Consider the following 18,371-nt stretch of genomic DNA (forward strand, 5'->3'; position numbering starts at 1 on the left):
TCCTGCGCTGACACCTGCAGCATGTGCCAGGAGCTGCAGCGGCAGCGGCCGCCTCTGCCTCTGCGCGGCGCGGCCGCCCCGCTCCGGCGCCGTGCACGGCGGCGGCGGAGCAGGAGCAACTCCCGCTCCTCCCGGCGCGTCCCTCCTCCTCCTCCTGCCTGGCACCGTGTGCCGGCGGCGGGTGCACGGTGACCTTACGGAGCGTGCATTACCTCACAGGTAAATATCAGCTGATCCGCCCCGGCGGCGGCGGCGGCGGGAGCAGGCGGCGGCGGGAGCGCACGGAGCCTTCCCGAGGTAGCGATCCCGGCCGGGGCAGCGGGTGCGAGGTGCCGGGCGGGGGGCGCAGCCGCCTGTTGCCGTGTGCCCGTGCGGGCGGGGGGCGCCGGGGGTTCCCCATCGGCGGCGTTGTCCGAGGGTGCGGGGCGGCCTTGGGAGGGTGGGCGAGGCGGGGGTACAGCCCCCCCTTCTCCGCCACCCTCCCCAGGCCGCCCCCGGTGGGGTCGCACGGCGCTCCCGCCTGTCCCCAGGCGCCGCTGAGGCGCTCCCGCCGTGCGAGTGTGCACAGGCATGCGGCACGGCGGGGCTCGCTCCCGGTCGCCCCCCCAGCCGCTCCATGCAGCAGGTCCCGGGGGCCCTGGAGACCACCTGGGCACCCGGTGGGCTGGCCCTGCTCGCCTGCTGTCGCCTCTTGCAGCCGGCTGAGGTAAAAGTGACGAAAGGACGGCGCCCCGCAGCGCAGCAGCGACTGCCTTTACCTGTGCKTTCACCGGCTCGTTGGCAAACTTTGGTGTTGGGCGGTGAAAATCTCGGTCATTGCAGCCAAACTGGCTCGTTCTACACTCCCRTGCTAGAGACCAGCTACCACCCAAAGTGAAATACTGCTGGCGACCGCTGAGTCSGGTACTTACTCACTGGATCCACTTCCCAGCATGGGTGATGTTTTAGGTAGTACTTTAGTAATACTTTAAACATGGGTGGGAAGCAGTTTTGGTTGGTAATCCTTGTTCGTTTCTGGTGACCCAGATGTTAGAAGGAGAGGTTCACCAARTAATAAGTGGCATCACAAATTTGGTGCTTGTAGTCTTTCAATACATTATGTTGTGTTTGAAGTTTGTAACGTGCTGTTCAGTTCTGAACACTGTAGCTCTGCTTCTCCCCTTGTTTTTGGGATGTAGAAGTATTTTAATAGTGGGGGTAAAGGCAAGGATTCTGTGGGTTAAMACTGTCATTAGCTATGGAGCTGTTTTCATAACTTTTACCTGGATACCAGGTTGTGTGTCACACCTGTGAATGCCACATGACCAGACTAATACAATTATGGCAACTAAAGAGTAGCAAGTGCTAGATTTTTAAGTCTTCTTGGTTTTTAGTTGTCAAAGGGTACATGAGCATGAGATAAGAGCCAATGCTATGTCTATTTTAAGTTCATGTCTTTATATTGCTCCTCAAAAGAGAATGATCCTACTGACACATTTTTGGGTTTCRCCCTCCTGTTGCAGTCAAGGTCCTATATTTATTCAAAGTCTGTATTCATTGTGGTGGACGGTTTTGTGGTTTTATGTGGATTTTATTTTTTCTTTTTCACAAGACAGAGTTAAAACTCAAAGAACTGMATGCCTAAGAATAAATCTTGCCTTSCTGTAGAAAGTCACACATATAATACCATCTCCTGGCTTGACCTCTCAGTGGGATATAAGTGTAGTCAGAATGAGATGATACCCACTTGCAGCAGTGGTAGTATTTTTACATAAAATTACATACATGTGCATTCTGTRATCATTAGCGAGTGGATGGTTTATGCATGTAATGCTCGGTATATGTGGCTCCCCAGTGGTGTGTAATCACTTCCACGAGCAGTTTTTGGTGTGTTACTGCCTGTGTGCACCAGTGTCCAGGATGGCTGAACTGTGCAGAATCGACCATCATAGTTTTCAACTCTCTCTGCAACGTGTCTCAGGACCCAGTCCTGAAAGCAAACGTGTGGCAGTGATCTCTGCGTTCTAGAGTAACCCACTGATCCTGAGACTAAGAAACAGAAAAAAAGCACAAGGTACATTATGGTAAGCTGCTGGATACCAATCTCTTAAGGCCTAGAGCAAGGTGGAGGATGAATTCTTTYGTTTGGCTTTTGGAGGTTTAGTCCTTTATTAGTTTTTTTCTTTGTTTCTACAGTTGTATGCTGTCAGACAGTAGAATAGATTGTCTCCTCTTACACATTTTGCCCAGTATAAATCCATTCAGAATTGCCTTTAAGGGTCAGCACTGATTTAACCTCTATTCCAGGCAAATAATCAGATATAATTGCACTGAAATCAATGAATATATACAGACATGAAGCTGTGAGGAGAAAATGGGCCTCATGGTGTTTTATATTTGTATAGCCRAAAGCCAAAAATAGCTGTTGTAAACACAGCATGTCCTTTTGGAAGAAACAGTCAATGCCTACCTTAGAGATGTCCAAAAAGTTTCTTGTGTTTCAGCTGCCTTGGGTTAGAAAAGTGGAGGCAGCAGTCTTGGAATGAGAACTTTTCCGGAGAAACTTTTTGTTCCAGTAACTAATCTCCTTCTCCTTAATTCCATGTTGTTAATCTTAGTGTGCACGTATCGACCCTGTTAACATTTGGCAAGGACTGCTTTCTCAAACGGGGTTYCTTGAGTGTGTTGCCAGGTGTAATAGAGTTAATTCCAGGGACTGTATTTTAAACTGCTCCTCTTACATTAATTATATATATATTCCTATCTCTAGGCTTAACAGCAAAATGTAAGAGGTATGGAATGTTTAATTCCAATTAGTTTTGCAGTGCAAATGGGGATTATAGTTGATGGGTAAGTCTGACATGTACTGCATGACTTGTCATGTTTTTCCTGGAGAGAGGGGAGTCTTGGGTCTGAGTCACCATGGAAGAACATGGAGCCCCGTAGGCATAAAACTGGTGCAGTGGAGTGATGAGTCAGATCTCTTATCTTTAAATTTGGTATTATGTGGTATTCATGCATGGGATGCATTGCATTCACTGTGCACCTAGGCAAGTAACTAACAGGCGGAAAATTCACTTAATCAGACCTCTGACTCGCCTTTTCTTGGCGAGTTGGTTGGTCCTACTTCTGTGGAAATAAAAGGCTGCTGGTTAGGATCACGTAGGAAATCATAGTGTGTTGAACTGTGGAGCAAATCAGCTCTGCCAGGCTATACCCATTCATTTCTTACATTGTTTCAAGTTCATTAGTAATATGATCTAATACTTAAATTTTCACATTTAGTGTTTCAGATTTGAACCAGCTTTTTCAGACTTCTGAAGCTGGATAAAGAATAGAGGAGTAAGAGCAGTATTGCATCTTCATAGACCCCAGTATTTGTTTAAGCTAAATGAGTGTAGCTGTGGAATGACAGAGGAAATGATGGTACTGCTAAGCTAACGAAAATAATTGAAATTTCTTAGAAGTGGTAGCCTCGGAAATACGTTAAACAGCAAGAGTGAAGACTTGCCCACACAGCTGTTTTCAGAAACAAAACAAAGCCTTACATCAGAGGTGTCTTCACTTAGACACTTACTGTGAACTTCCTGGAATAGCAAACATTAATAACACCATCTTCTCAAGCTAATGGAGCATGAAGGTTCCTTGATTTATAATCATTTGGGAGCAGATGCTTGAAATTCTGTCCACTTACACAAACAGCACAAGAATGACACTTTTGCTGAAAATCGGGGGCAGGGGGGGGCAGGGGGGAAATTATGTGTGGAGCTATCAGAATGGCCTGGAAGAGTGTAATGCAATGTCTCCCCGCCCACTGTCATTACAAAAGCTACTAGAGGGACTGTGTTTAGAAAAAATTATCTGAGGTTTCTATGTGAAAATTGTAGGAGAACATTATTGATCTGTRTATTTTGAATCTCCTGTATGTAGCCAGTCACCATTTCATGATTGCCACAGATGTTAGCACTGGTTTTGGGGTAGGGTGTGTGTGTGTTCATGATCTTGCAAAAAAAGCTGCTGTCTTCTCGCCTTAAATTGGGAAACTGTTACAATGAGGACATATTGAAAACCGTGCTGGAAAGATGTTCCAATTAAGGTCTAAATCCTACGAATTCCAATTAACGCATAAATGCTTCATTTGTTGTAAGTTAGAKGCACCTATTGTATTCTCTAGATGCATAAGTATCTATCGTGTCTCTTGTAGAGAAATCAGTGGTTTAGCAGTCAGCAACTGAGATAAAATGCCAAGCCACTTGTAAGAATTTGGAAATTTCAGTGGTCTTTGTGTGCTGGTGTGGAGATCATGAAATCTGAGACTAATTTCCCTGATGCTGTTCACTTCAGTAGAGCCAGGTTTTTGCCCTACTGCTTAAGACAGACAGGACTGCAATGTAGGGGGCAAATTCCTTCCCTCAATTAGGACGACATAAATCCAGTCTTTGTGTATTTTCTTCATCCCACTGAAGAGAGGAGGAGATCACAACTCTTGTCTTTACCTATGGCATATCCACAACTGCTTCTAGGGAGTATAATTGTTTTGTGCAGTTGCTTTACTATAAAATGTGTGACGTCATTTCTTCCTGGAGCCACTGTATTTATGTGAGAAGTACCACTGACAGTTCATGTCCCTGTGCATAAGCCACAARGACCCAGAGGGAAATCCTGAGCTGTACCTTTTATTGTACAGAGGCTGCATTTTTATAGGGATGCTCTCTCTATATAGGCAGAACAGCCTGTAAAGGGAAATACACTGACTGCTGTAATTGTTCAAAAGAGATTACAATTTAACAGAATTCCATCCTATAACACAAAGTAGAAATATAAAGGCTCTTTTCAGTTAARTCTCACCAGACTGATGTCAAGAAGCAAGGCARTATCTCAAATGATTTGGTCTTTTTTTAATCTTCTTAGCTGGAAGAGATGTCAGAAGAGCCATTCAAAATTGAAGTAGAAGATACATGTGGAATTTCCTCATGTAGTGGTCTGGATGTCTGCTTATTTTGCTTAACATGAAATTGAAACTTCAGAGGCACACCTGATTTTCTTKTCTCTTGGTGCTGACAAGCTCTACCTTGGCTTAGTTATCTAAAGATGTAACAGCAGTTTAACTGTCATGTGACAATGATGTCTATAAACTGTTTTGTGATGTAAGCATCATAATGTAAGATTTTTCTGACATGATGAAAACCAACAGGGGAAAGAATCTTTCAGCGTTATCTCCAGCTTTTCAAAAGTTCAGCTGGGACTTTTTCCTGACCACTGAGTCCTCACATAGAGGGTGTGAGTGGAAGCTYATTTAACTGGTAAAAACTCYTCCAYAGTGAAGTTTGACCATGTTGATTTRAATAAAAGCATGGTGTTATTTTGCYCTTGGGCCTTCCTGGGGAGCAGAGGAGCTGCTGGTTTAGTGCCAGAATTTGCATGTCAAACTTACGGGTGAACGGACCCATTGAACAGTGAGCCTACGTTGAACTGTTCATCGCACAGGGAGGCAGAGCTGTGTTTGCCAGGGAGGGTGGGTGGGCTGATTCCATCCGTGAAGAAGAGCCACATCCAGAGGTTCTAAAGCAGGCTCCTAGTCGCCAAGTCCACAGGTGCCTGGAGGAAGAGTAGAAGTTAAAGCAACATTTTCTGGCATGTAATTGCTGTCATTGAAAGATTTAAACTCCAAAGCATACCATGACCAACCTCTGTCTTCACACACTTTGAAGGATRAAAGTAAAGGTCAGCTTTAAAAAGATGATTTTCCTGGAAAGATTGGAATGGAATATCTGATGCCTGTAGTTCTGATCTTGACTCCTGGTTCCCGGGCAACTGGAGTTACTCACCAAGTCTGCACACTGAATGGAAGGAGCTGCCTTTTGTAGGCCATTTGTATGTGCCCTTATGCCTCRGCAAATCGCCCTGTATAGCAGCTATTTGYATCTATTGAGTTGTGTCACAATTGCCCTGTTGTACTTGGTTGGTGCCAAAGTCAAAGTTAAATGGTGGTTGGCCAGTGCTCAGCCACTGCAGTATTGTCCCTTCTCTGGTGCTGTAATCACCTCCACCAAGCAGGGCTGGATCACAGTCTGCAGTACCAGCTCTCYTCTTTTCTTTCCTCTTTGAAATCTGCTTTGCTTTGGCGTGCGTGTCAATGGTCGTGCTCCCGTGGTGTGCCRCACAAACTTGAGTGGCGCTGGGAGGCTTTCCTCCCTGGAGAAAGGAGGGCTCTTGGCTGCCCACCAAAGCCCATCACTGCTTGACAGTTCTGCTTTAGTGAAATGGACTGACCAACTTCTCGGCGGGCAGAGYGCCAGCCTGGCAGATGGGCCTGCATGTGGGCAGCCAGCAGAGTGAATGCATATGTGTAGATGTAGATAATTGTATGTATGGGCATAATAAATAGGGATCTTTGCCGTTTGAAAAAAGGTGCCGAAGCGAAAGGCTGAGTACCAAAGCAGTGAGCCTGAAGAGAGACTTCTTTTGGAGAGGGGGCATGTCAGAGTGCTCAGAGGAAGGATCTGTGCTTTCCTTGTTGCTCTCTGCTTGCAGTTTTGCAGATTATGTAATAAACAAAGGAGGCTATTTAGTCCTTTGAATCCAGGCACTCTTGTAACTACAACTGGGAATGTGGAAAATGACACTTTACTGCAGTGAATTTTCTTACAGACCACTTGAAGCTTGCTGCCAGCTCATTCTACCAACACAGTTATTAGTACAGCTTGAAATCAGTGGGAATTTGTGCATGCCATACTTCTTGTTTTGAATTGCATTTTAAAGTGTGAAATACTATAATGAACACGAGTTGTGTGGAAATCAGTTGTCAGTACAAAACGTACCAAACTTTCTTTGTAGGTCATAGCCTCCAAAATCTTTGTGTAGTTAGCTGGACTTCCTAGCTATGCCCCTTCCATAGATGGCACTCAGCTAACACACGCATGCATATTAATTGATAGTTAAATACGTATAATTCTTTTGAAGATAYTAACATTAGTGGCCTCTCTGCAGAAAAGACAGGAAAGCTAGGTGACTTGAACTTGTCTGCAGATGGACTTGGTTGCAGAAGCCCATTTCCTCTGAGCTCACTTCCTCACTTCCCTAATTTTATAGAACTGCTGCTGGAGAATCACTTGACCTTGCTGTCTCAGGGGTCACAGGTATCTTGCTTGAAGGTCCATCTATCACTCGGAGAGACCACTTGTGGATTGCAGGATGAACAGCATCACATACCCAGCTGGAAATTGGCATGGGCTTCTTTTAAATTTCTGGAAGGTCTGTGGATATAATTTTTCTTGAGCTGGTAAGGCAAATCAAAGATCTGTGATTTTTGGGAAAATCCATAATGAGCTCTGGATACTCTCAGTATAAAAGTAGAGATTCAGCTTTATCTTCCTAGGATCCTTAAGTTAGATTAGCTGGAATTATTTGGGATAAGAAAAATCTTTTCTCAAATCCTGGAAATAAATGACATTTGCCAGATCTAATATAATCCCTTTGTACTTAACCTGAAGACATGGCAGCTGCCTGTGTGACTCCCAGATCAGGTACTACTGATTTCTAAGTGCGCACATTCCACAGAGAAATTTTGCAAGCCAGCACATTAAATCTGCCAGCAGACCTAGGGAGTGTGTTTTGGCTCAAAGAATGGGACTGGGCTTTTGTTGGGGTCTGACCTACCTGGCGAGGTGTCCAAAATGAGTTCGATGAAAGCACTATTCTGTAGAGGGGAAATAAAGAGGTAATTTCTTAGGGCATGAATTTCAAAAAGCGATTAAAACTCCTGCAGGTTTCAGAGCCAGGTATTTGCTTCTGTAGTGGATAGCACTATTCCTGGTCTGATGTATGTATTCCTGAGTATGATATCTGATGTGTATGTGCACTTTTATTAACTTCTTATTCTTTTTTTTTTAGTCTTCCAGACGTGTTTACCATGTGACTCTGCTCATTTTTCCCCTTCTGAAATATTAACCAGAGCAAGCAGTTTAACGGTGGTATGCACTAGTTAATGGGAACTACAGAAATTTAAATCCCCTGTGCTGGAATTCTTCAAGTTTTGACTCATTTAATCCCTCTCTCCTTAGCCCACATCTACCATTTCCCTTTGTTCAGGCTAGCAGGAAGACAGCCTTTAGGTCTCAAGGGGTTTTTATCAGTTTTCTTATCACTTGCATTCAGCTGCTTCTGGTGGGACTGTTAGAAAAACACAGGTGTAGTCCTTCAAAGGACTGGGAGAGGACAAAAGGATAGAAAAACAGGATGCAGGAGGAGGAGGTGGGTTGTTAAAAGGGGAAAGTGGGATGAAGAAAAATAGTGTGTRAAAGGAGAGGAAAAAATGCAAAAGGGAAGTGCAGAAAAAAGGAAAAAAGCCTGAAAACAGTAAAAAGAAAAGAAATAAGATGAGGAAAAGAGAAGAAAATCCAACCAGATGATGTGATGAGGACTGTACTGTGTTAATTAAAATYAGTACATGCTCCAGCCAGGTTTCTTTTCTCTTAACATGACAGAGCACGGCTCATTTTGCAAAAGCTTATTTGGGAAAGAGTCTCATTTGACCTCATGGGACCACTTGCAGGAGGAGCTCTCTGGAGAAGACCAGTGTTACCAGTACCAGGGTCGGTTTGCTGTGTGTTTCAAGCCCACAAACAGGACACTGGAAGCTGAACTGCATCATGCCATGCTCTGTATCAACTTCTACAGAGAAAGGTTGTACATACTGTAAATACTGCAGTACTAGAGGGACTACAAAAGTAGTCCTGTTTCTCTAGACAGATACACAAGATTTTAAAGCAGTCACTGTGAACACTGCATTTCTTAAAAGGCACTTTGCTAATTTTTCTTCATGAGCCCTGTTTATCTAGTTGTATCAATGCTGAAATTATTATGAACAACTGCATGAAACTTTTGCACATAAAAGCTAACAATAGCTATTGTACAAGGTTAGTAACCTAAAATACAGCTACTTAGTACATTTCTCTTCACTAAGCATCACCCAGTCATCCTTCTCAAGGAGAAGAATATGTAGAATACCTTCATGTTTTGGTGAGAGGTGTATTTAATTTCTCCCACTGTAGTGCTCTTCTGTATTTCCACAGAGAATGCTACCTTTCTGATACTCTTAGAAACCCATATTATCGCTGCTATTTGCATTTACACATAAGTGTTACCTACCTTACTTTATAAAACAAGCTGGCAGAAAGATAATTATTTCTGCACAATTTGTGGCTTTTTTTTTCTTTCAACATATGAAAGCACATAGTAGGGCTTACAAAACTCTCATGATTTGTTGTAGGCAATCAGACTTTTGATGGTGYGCTTGACTATCAGAATGAATGACTTCTTTACCATAAGCTCCATTCCAAATAATGAATGTAATGTTARTGGGCTTAGTGAAGCAGTGGGTTATATTACAGTGACTGCAAAGCATGGAAACCCACTGTGTCTTTCTGTCATAAAAAGGCCCTGCCTGTGCTGTAGATCCTGTGAAGAATTTGTAGAGATACTTGAAAGGATAAAACACTGTATAAATTCCTAAAGTTCAAAGAGAAAATACCACTCAGGATAAAAAAGGGAGCTTAGCCCAGCAGCAGCTTAACCATATATGACAGATCTAGTGCTAAGTCCTGCRCCATCAATGCAAATGCTTCTGGAGTTCACCAAATAACCAAATGGAAAGACTRGAAGAAAGGCTTTGAGGATACTGACCCAGGGAGAGGGGCAGAAAGAAGAGGCACGTGCTTCCCAATAAATAGCTCTTATTCTCTGGGCATGGTGTGAACAGGGAAGGTTTAAGACATGCACAGCTAGATTTGTATTGCATTTCCTATGAAAATTACTTTTAAAGGCATTAATATGTGTTTGACTTTATTTCTGTGCAAGTATTATGCCATAAATAAAATTGGGAACCATGGAAGTTGGGCATCCTGTAAGAATAACATAGGGGTAGGTTACACCAAGCCTGAACAATGATTTTGAGTGCTGAGACTTAAAAAAAATCAGCTATGTCCTCCTTCCATTGCCATGTAATAACATGAACACTGGATCAAACCTGATCACCTTTAGGCCATGAGAGTAATCAAATATGCATTAAAAAGGCTGTTTTAGAGGTCATACTACTTCTAGATACTTCCATTTGACCTTCAGTTGCCTCTGTACACATCCTGGACCCAATTGTTTCCTTGTCTTCCCAGGTCCACACAGAAACATCCCATAGTACAGTCATGCCTCAYGCTGGCCTCCCTCCCTTGCTCTGCAGCACAAAGCTGCCCTTGTGTGCTCTTGTCCTCTACAAGCCCAAGGATTCTTTCCTGTTCTTCCAGTGGCACATGGATTTTAGCTGCACTGCCTTAACCACTGCTGCAGTTGACTGTGGATGGCATATGAATGTGCAAATMATCTCAGTAATCAATTGCAGTGGTTGTCACACAGAGCAGCACAAACCCTGGTGGCTTTAGCAGGTTCCTGTTGCCATAAATGTGCAGGGACAGCTTGTATGAGTGTCTTGAGAAAAAGGATGACACCAACAGCACTTTAGCGGCTGTGCTGGTAGCAGATGCTGCTTCATACTTCTTACCCAGGGCTCACAGTCTTGTTTCAAGTAGTGAGAACCTTTGGAAGGTAGGAAGTGATGTTATATCTGGGAAACTTTAATGTTAAATAAAATGAAATGGGCATGTAGTCCATGTCCATGGACAYTGCTAATTGCAGTCCTAGGAAAGTAGGTGTGAGGTTGTAGTCCCTGCTGTGAGAGGAGCATGCTTGTTACAGGCCATATTGTGGCTTTCTGGCCCCTGCTGATGACCACAGGGGGAGAAATGGTTCATGTTGCTTTTGCTTATTTGTAGGYAAAGGAAGAAAGATGGAGCTGCCTCTCTGTTTTGAAGCTAAAGTATAAGTTAAGGGTATTCTTTTTTTCCTGTGGATTTAGGTTTTTTTTTAGGAGACTGCAGCAGTGTATTCTAAGCAGTCACAGGAACTTTAATGACAGCTGTTTTGCTTGAAAGYCTGTATCTGTCAGTGTCTGTAACATGGTTTGATGTAATCCTTTGGATTTCCTTATGTTTAAAAAAGCTGCAGAGTSTTCTTTGCCTACCAAAACATATTTAACAGTTGAAATTTTAGCAGTGAATATTTCTAAAACCTACGATTTTGCACATATGTGTGTTTGATGATCCTACTGTTTATGTATTTTTAAAACATCTCTCACCTTAATCKGAACATCCAATTAAGGACATAGCTGAAGAAGGTAGGGGAGTTTGCAAGAAAAAGAAAYAGAAATAAATACTATTACCAGAAACCTTAATAGTCCCATATGTCTATGCCATTTGCTGCTCAAAACCGAGGAAAAAGATGTAAAAACAAAGTTGTCTTTCAGAGCAGACCTTATGCCTATGAGTCAGTGTCATCCTACTACTCAGGTGTCGAGAAAGTTTGTCCTTGAAACCCAGATTTCCCTTACATACACTGACATGTGTTTTGCAAGACCTTGAAATTACACAAGGGAAGGAGAGCTGGAAACTGCTGCCAAATGGTCACAGTTATCCCACGAACCTTCAATTCTGTGTGCTCTGGTGCTGCAGGAGGGACCCGTGGGGCTGCAGTCAGCACTGCTCAGGTGGCTGCCCCTTTGACCACGTGGGGAAGTGCAGGTGAACCACTGAAGGCAGGATGCAGATGTTACCATTCCTTTGACATCAGCTGCTGGGCTGCCGCTTTCCTCCCTTTTTTTTCTTTTTTTCTTTTTTTTTTTTCCTTTCTTTTTTATTTCCTCCCCAAAATTCTGCACATTTTCTCGAACAGTGACACTTGAGAGCGGATGGTATGGGCTGGCGTGGTGGGTCCCGTGGCTGCCTCATTCAAAATGCAGAGGAGAGTGGGGATATAGGGCCTGACTTTAGCACTCCTGGGTTGGCTGTTTGGAAATCARCCAGGGCACTTGAATTAACTGCTGTTTTTTCCAGGGGACTCTCAGTGGCCTCTGCTTTACAGAGAAAAAAAAGTGATGTTGTCCTATTGGTGTTACGATTTCCATCCCAGTTTATTGAAACCAGTGTGCCAAGCTACAAAGAAACTTGTTTGATCAGATGCAGTTGTCCAATATTATCAGCATCTAGCTGGATGATTCTCACGGGGCTTTGGGAGGGAGGAAAGGGTTTTTGGTTTTTCATGGTGGTATTGTTCCTTTCCTTGCTTTCTTTGTTTCAACTTCTTTCTGCTGAAAAGACAGCAAAGCTTGCATGTGGTTATCGTTAGCTCTTCATGCATCTATTTGCATTTAAGGAGTGCAACATACTGGGCTAATCTACATTTTTATAGTGGTCTTCGAATACAGTAATCAACAATGATGTGTTGCTTTGTTTGCAAAACCCCAAACCGAAAGGTTATCACTTCCGTGTCTATGACAGCCTCACATGAGTGGAACTTCCTGGGCTTCTTCCTATCTGCTTAGCTAAGTCTAAAGAATCCCTGATATCAAGGGGTTAAAAATTCATTAAGAATATTGTTGCTCTTTATGCTTTACATCATATTTATATTTGTATTTGGAAAGAGCACTTCAGCGATTGGAACATAATTTATGAAAAGTTGTTAAATGGTGTTAAAGTGTCTAAATTGAAGCTCCAGCATACGCTCATACACAGTCCTTGAATTATCAAAACATTTGTGTTTGTTATGTGAGCAGTATGGCTGGAAGCTCAGACCTTGAAAAGGCCTTTACTATTTTTTCCACGGCTTATTTTTCACAGTTTATTCCTTTTGTTTCCTTTTATTTTTGTTTTTAAGGAAGACAATCTTCCCCTACCTTGCAAGAGCTGAGCGTTTGATGTGACTTTGTTTTGGAAAGTGGTAACACCCACTTGCTACTATTTGTGAATTGTCAATGTCATTAGATATTAAGGTGTTTAGCTGGAGTTTAAAATACAAGGTTCTGCTCTGTGTTGTCTGTGCATCTGTATTAATTGTCTTCTTAACACTAACTGTGTTTTTCTACTTGGCAAGTATTCCTAGCAGAAACTCCCACAGCAGTTCCTTCTAAAACTTCAGCATTTGTAACTGTACTGTTACCACTGGGTTTTTTAATATTCTATTTTTAAATCTCCCTTTTAAAAAGAAAATACATGAAACAGTTATCAAGAAATGTAGCAAAGAAACTACCCTAGCTCCTAAGCCTTTTAAGCAAAATACAAAGAGTACAGCTAATCTGTGCCTTCTCATACAAAAGGAGAATGTAACACACAATCTAGGCAGTAGATTCTTAGCTCCAGAAATTCATGCAGCTCAGTAAAGTCACTCTTGAGGGAATCTGCTGTGCCTACTCCCTGTGTGTTTCCTGTGAAGCATCCAGTGCATACACTGGGGCAGGATCAAACTACACCTGCACCAGAGAAGGGAAATAAGTGCCTGAATATATACAAACATGCATGTCTGCAAAGGTGAGGTGACAGGATTTCTTAGCATACTAGGGAGAGTTGGTGAGGGAGCAGCCAGCGGTAATGAAAAAAAAAAAGGTAAGGAATGAACAACAGGCTTTTTGGAATGATTTGTAGWGTTTATCACAAAAACACAACAGCAAAGTGCAGTTAAAGTCCTTAGAACATGGATTGCAGTGGTCAGAGTCCCTTTCAAATACAGTGGAGTTCATGCCTGCATTAATCCCAGAAAGACTCCTTGCATGAGATAGGGATATTTTGAAGACCAAGAATTGTTYTCTCCTTCTCAGTGACCTGACTGAGGATGAAAACATGTTCTGTTTGTAACAGGAGTATATTAAGTCAGCCCATAAATCATCCARTGTCTCACTGTAGGGCTTTAAGTTTCAAAGGGGTGGGAGTCCATCCATTGTTTTATTTACCAGCCATGTASATTTGTCTCCTTTAGTATTTAACAAATGCATTCCTACGAACACTGGTCACTGTTAAAAGTAATTATTTGGTTTTCTCAAATTTAAGTGTGTTTAATAACACTGTCAAATTAACAAATGTTTCTRTTTCTGTCAGTACACCTCCTTTTTAACTACAGCAGCACAAGTTGGAAAAATGGTGTAATGTAAATTTTGGGAGCTGATATTAGGGCTGACTTTCTATGGGAATATTTGAGTGCAATCCCAGGTGGTTTAACATGACTGAGCTGCCAAGTTAGCCCCTGGTTGCAGAGGGAAGGCTTCAAGGCCAAATGATAAGAAGTTATGTCCTTCCATGTTTCATACATTTACTTCCTCTTTTATTTTCCTATCTGAGCACTTCAGATGATCAAAAATAACTGGCAAACATATTTTCTTGTTTTTTTTAAGTAGTCTTGAACTGACAAGACAAGAAATCCTTAGACCAAAGGACAGTATTTTTCAGAAGGTTGCAAATGTCTCGAAGTAGAGACAGAATGTATTTACCTCAGCCATGATTTTACTGCCATAATAAGATTTTTTTTTTACTGTGCTGCATACACCAGGACTTTAAGATTATGTTAGCTTATGCTGAGCTAAATCCAGATACAGGATTTGGTTGTAAAATGTACAAGGAGAGGTTTGTGTCTGCAAAAAGTCTCTACAATCCCCTTTCCATGAGAGGATATTAGGGGTGCTGAAAGGAATCCATTGCTYAGTGTTTCCATGCAATCCCAGCTGAATTAATTGTGACCTTGCTTTTCACACCCCTGCAAGGCTCCTGAGGAGCCAGGGGGTAATTTCACTGGTCTTCTTCCAGATGGCAGTGTTCTTTCCCTGTGGGTATTTTGGTGTTGCTGAAGCTCATGATGACCAGAAATATGTGAATATGTCAGTGAGGGATGCTCACCTCCACTTTGTGCCTCTCTGTGCGATGCTCTCCATATGCAGAGGGACTGCAGGAGAGGTACCTCCTGAGCCTGGAGAGGCACCTCCTCAGCCTGGTCAGCCCATGCCAAATCTCACCCACCCATACATTGCGTGCTCCTGATCAAACCCTCGTGCTCCCCCTCAGTAGGAGCATCCACAATGGCTGGAGCTTAACTACTATCATTTGGTGATTCATTTGCAGTGCTTATTTTCTAAAAATTGCATAGCCTGTTCTCAAAAGCAAGGCGAAGAAAAAAGCAGCTGTCATGAAAAGAGAGGAAGAAAAACTCACACATAGAAAACACAGGGCTTTAAAGAACTAAACCCACATTATTAGGGGAGKGAGAAAATCCCCCACAATTTGCCATGTCTTATCTTTGAAAAAGATCAGAAATAGATTTTTGAGGTASTGTTTGTATTTTGGACAATTAACAGCAGTACTGGTGAGTCTAATAACATATGGATTTAAATTCTGTTCTGACTTGCATTTCTTTCTTTTGTGAGTTTTCAGAAAATAAACCAGGAACTTTTTCCCTCTTGTAAAAAAACATGCTTCAATATTCAGTGGTAGTGAAGTTTAGACATGTGATATTGATRCTGAAACAAACACAGTGCTTTGTAAGTGTTCTAAGAAGTATCAGAACAGACCAGTCCAAATTTTACTCCCTTGTGTCACTGAATACAAAGAGAAACTTCATTGTGCCTCTCTTTATTCTAGCACAGCATCCATAGAGTTTGATTAAAAAAGCAGAAAATTGACATGACTGAAAAAAAGAAAGAAAAAGTTAATCTTTAGGGCTGTGGAATGTTTTGCAAAAAGCTTTTGCTTTCTGCACAATCAGTTGATCAACAAAAAACTGTAGCCAAACCCAGAACTTCCCATTCAGATATTTTATAATGTTTCATTTTAAAATTCATGATCAAAAGATTTTAACATCATCAAATTCAGTTTTCTTTACCTCAGTCTGAACTTATTTTTTTTCCTTCCTGAGCTACTGCAGCACTTCATCCTTCCTCCCCTGTTTCCTACTGTGTCAGGTTTCCCAGCCTGAAGATACTTCTTTCTTGGCRTGTCATCACGATGCAGCTTCTGTGCCCAGTGGGGAGTTTGTATTTTGCTGTCCAAAAGCAGCTCCACAGTCCAGTCTACAAGACACCAAAATTAGAAATCCGCTGAGGTCCTCCAGCAGCCCAGAGAGACACAGCTTATCCCCAAACAAAAACACTGAGTCTGTTTTGAAAGTGATGCATTTTCTCTGCATGAATTAAACTTGGCTTTTAATGAAGTACTTCATTTSATTTTGCTGATGGAAGATTTCAGTTTTCAGCTCAAATTAAAGCACTTCTGTGCTAAAATTCCTGCTGTTCGGTTTTGTTCTCCTGACCAAGTCTCTTTCAAGATTCTCTTAGTCTTTGTTTGCATGGGTTGTAACTGGGAAATACCCTTGTTGTGAAGGCTTCTCCTGAGATGCATTCCCTATTCTTACAAACAGGGAACTATGGAACCAATGTTCTTTCTCAAAGTGGAAGAAACGTGTCAAGGTCAGATGATGAATTTCCTTGCAGACTGATACACAGATTTATGTTGAAGGTCCTGTTCGGCTTGAAGCCCAGTGAAACAAAAATTCCTGTCTGTGTGTGTGTATTTAAGGAATAACCCACAGATGAGTCATGAATGCAGCATTACTAATGACCCTACCCACACCACAGCTGCTGAACCTTTCTGCAAGGCAGGATGAGCTGCAGACCTCCCCCAGGTACCAGGAACACCTCATCAGTACTCTCTGGGTCTGATGGTCTCTGACAGGCTTTCAAACCTGGCCCCCACCTTCCAGCTGAGGAGCCTGTGTGAATCCCAGAAAAAAAAAAAAAAAAAACCTTCCCTGACTTGTACATGATGTGACCCACCCACATGCTTTCCTTGGCCTCGCCTCCTGGGTGATGAGATCTCTCAGCCCTCAAGTAATCTGTGTAGCACTGGATTTACCTTCAAGTTATGAAGCTGTAGCAGAGAATCGCTGAATGACTGAGTGAATGCATGCAAATACATATAAACAAGAGAGAATGTGATAATTTGTGCAATCTTAGTATTTTGCCTATATGTCTATTAGCATTTTCTTTGATAGGGTGGCTTTCCTTTGACATACTTTTTAAAATGAGCTTTGTAGGGGAATTTCATGAAAGTAAGGTAGGAATAGCTCAAATGTTGTTTTAGAATAGGCTAAAATCCTTTTGTGGCTCTTCTCATTGAGGAAGCATTTTTTCTTCCAGGGCAACAGAAAATGTGAGTTGAAAGTAGGATGAGAGCAATTAAGATCCAAGAAGGGGTGTGTATAAAGCCAGGATTAAAGAAAGCTGAACCTCAACATTTCAGCTGAAGAAGAAAAGACTGATAAATTTATTGAAGGCTTTTGATGGCTGTAAAGTATGTAGAAGGGCAGCTGATTTAATTTTAATTAGTGCTTTTGTTTTAACTATCAGTTTACTGCAACTGAAGGTTTTGGTTTCATTCTAAAGAACATTTTGGGGAATGGTGTTTCTTCTGCTCCTGTCTGTGATTGGCAAAATAAATCTGAAAGATTTGCCATATGAATGTGATTTCTGTCTGTTTTCATTAAATCTAGATTATTATTAGATTTTTCTTTTTTAAATGAGATCTGTCATTCTTTTTTTCTCCTCTCTGTTTTGTTTTTCTGTTTGGCTGCTCTCGTGTCTTCTTTTGGGTAATTGCAAGCCATTTGATTAAAAACCAGCTATTTTCATAAGAATCTTGCCACTTCCCATTTGGAAAACAGTACATGAGTGCTGCTGCCTTTTTAGGCCCTGTGCTGTCTCACTGTGGTGCCAGGGGAAGAGCTCTGAACAGGAGCTACCTGAAGCTTTTGGAGAGTTGCTTCTCAATGGTTGACCTGACAGGTGCTTCTTAGAGCTGCTCAATCTGCTACTGCAAACTTGAAAAGGTGGAGATTTTTTTTGACAAAACTCAATTGTTTGGATAAAATGGTGCTTCGTTGCCTTGCTGCAAGTTTAAAACAGTTTCTGTGAGAGTTTTAGTGGTGAMTTGGAAGTATGAACTCAGAAACTTCAGGCTTTAGCTCTTGCTGGCTTCTCCACAAGGGAGATASAGTTCTGAAGCCCTGTTGCAGAACTACCAGCCCTCAGAATACTGGTGCTTTTTTTGAGCCAGTACTGTGATTTCAGGGTGATTTGTGTTGATTAATATTAAAATTAGTATTAAAAATTTCTTGTAAAGCTGGAATTATATCAGGCACCAAGCAAGCTCATCTGAAACAGTTCAGTACTGCTTTACCATAGATCTGTTTGATAYAAGTTTYTACCAGTTAGGAGTAGGAGTTTGGRTTAGAGTTGCCTATGCAGTACTATCCCTTAGTCTGAATTRCTTGATTCTAAATAGTGCAAGCTGAATGCAGAGATCTACTTTGTAAGCAAAGATAATAGATTTTTAGTTGGGTTGCAAGATATATGAGCCAATTTACATCAGCATATGTTTATTAGTGTTTTTCATACTTTTATTGAAAATTATTGTGTGATTTTATTCCTTTCTCTTCTAGCTGTGTATCTGAAAATTGGAATCACATTGGTTTTC

General features: G+C 42.0%; 1 protein-coding gene and 1 long non-coding RNA gene across 5 annotated transcripts in view; one reads left to right on the forward strand and one right to left on the reverse strand.

The window, feature by feature from the left end:
• Positions 1 to 918, reverse strand: part of LOC130572947 (uncharacterized) — a 26,392-nt gene extending 25,474 nt beyond the window's left edge. The window contains exon 1 of the long non-coding RNA XR_008965275.1: positions 759 to 918. This is a non-coding gene — a long non-coding RNA (uncharacterized LOC130572947). The remainder of the gene's footprint in view (positions 1 to 758) is intronic.
• Positions 26 to 18,371, forward strand: part of DTNA (dystrobrevin alpha) — a 218,615-nt gene continuing 200,269 nt past the window's right edge. For 2 of the 4 annotated variants that reach the window (XM_057365000.1, XM_057365001.1), the window contains exon 1: positions 26 to 219. The gene's annotated coding sequence lies outside the window, so the exon portion shown is untranslated. Of the gene's footprint in view, positions 220 to 252; positions 298 to 18,371 lie in introns of those variants that run through there. The other 2 variants (XM_057365004.1, XM_057365006.1) reach the window with 2 other exon arrangements.

Source organism: Malurus melanocephalus, unplaced genomic scaffold (genome assembly GCF_030028575.1).
Source record: "Malurus melanocephalus ecotype Western Australia unplaced genomic scaffold, MMel_1.1 scaffold_46, whole genome shotgun sequence".
In the NCBI taxonomy this organism is placed as follows: Eukaryota; Metazoa; Chordata; class Aves; order Passeriformes; family Maluridae; genus Malurus; species Malurus melanocephalus.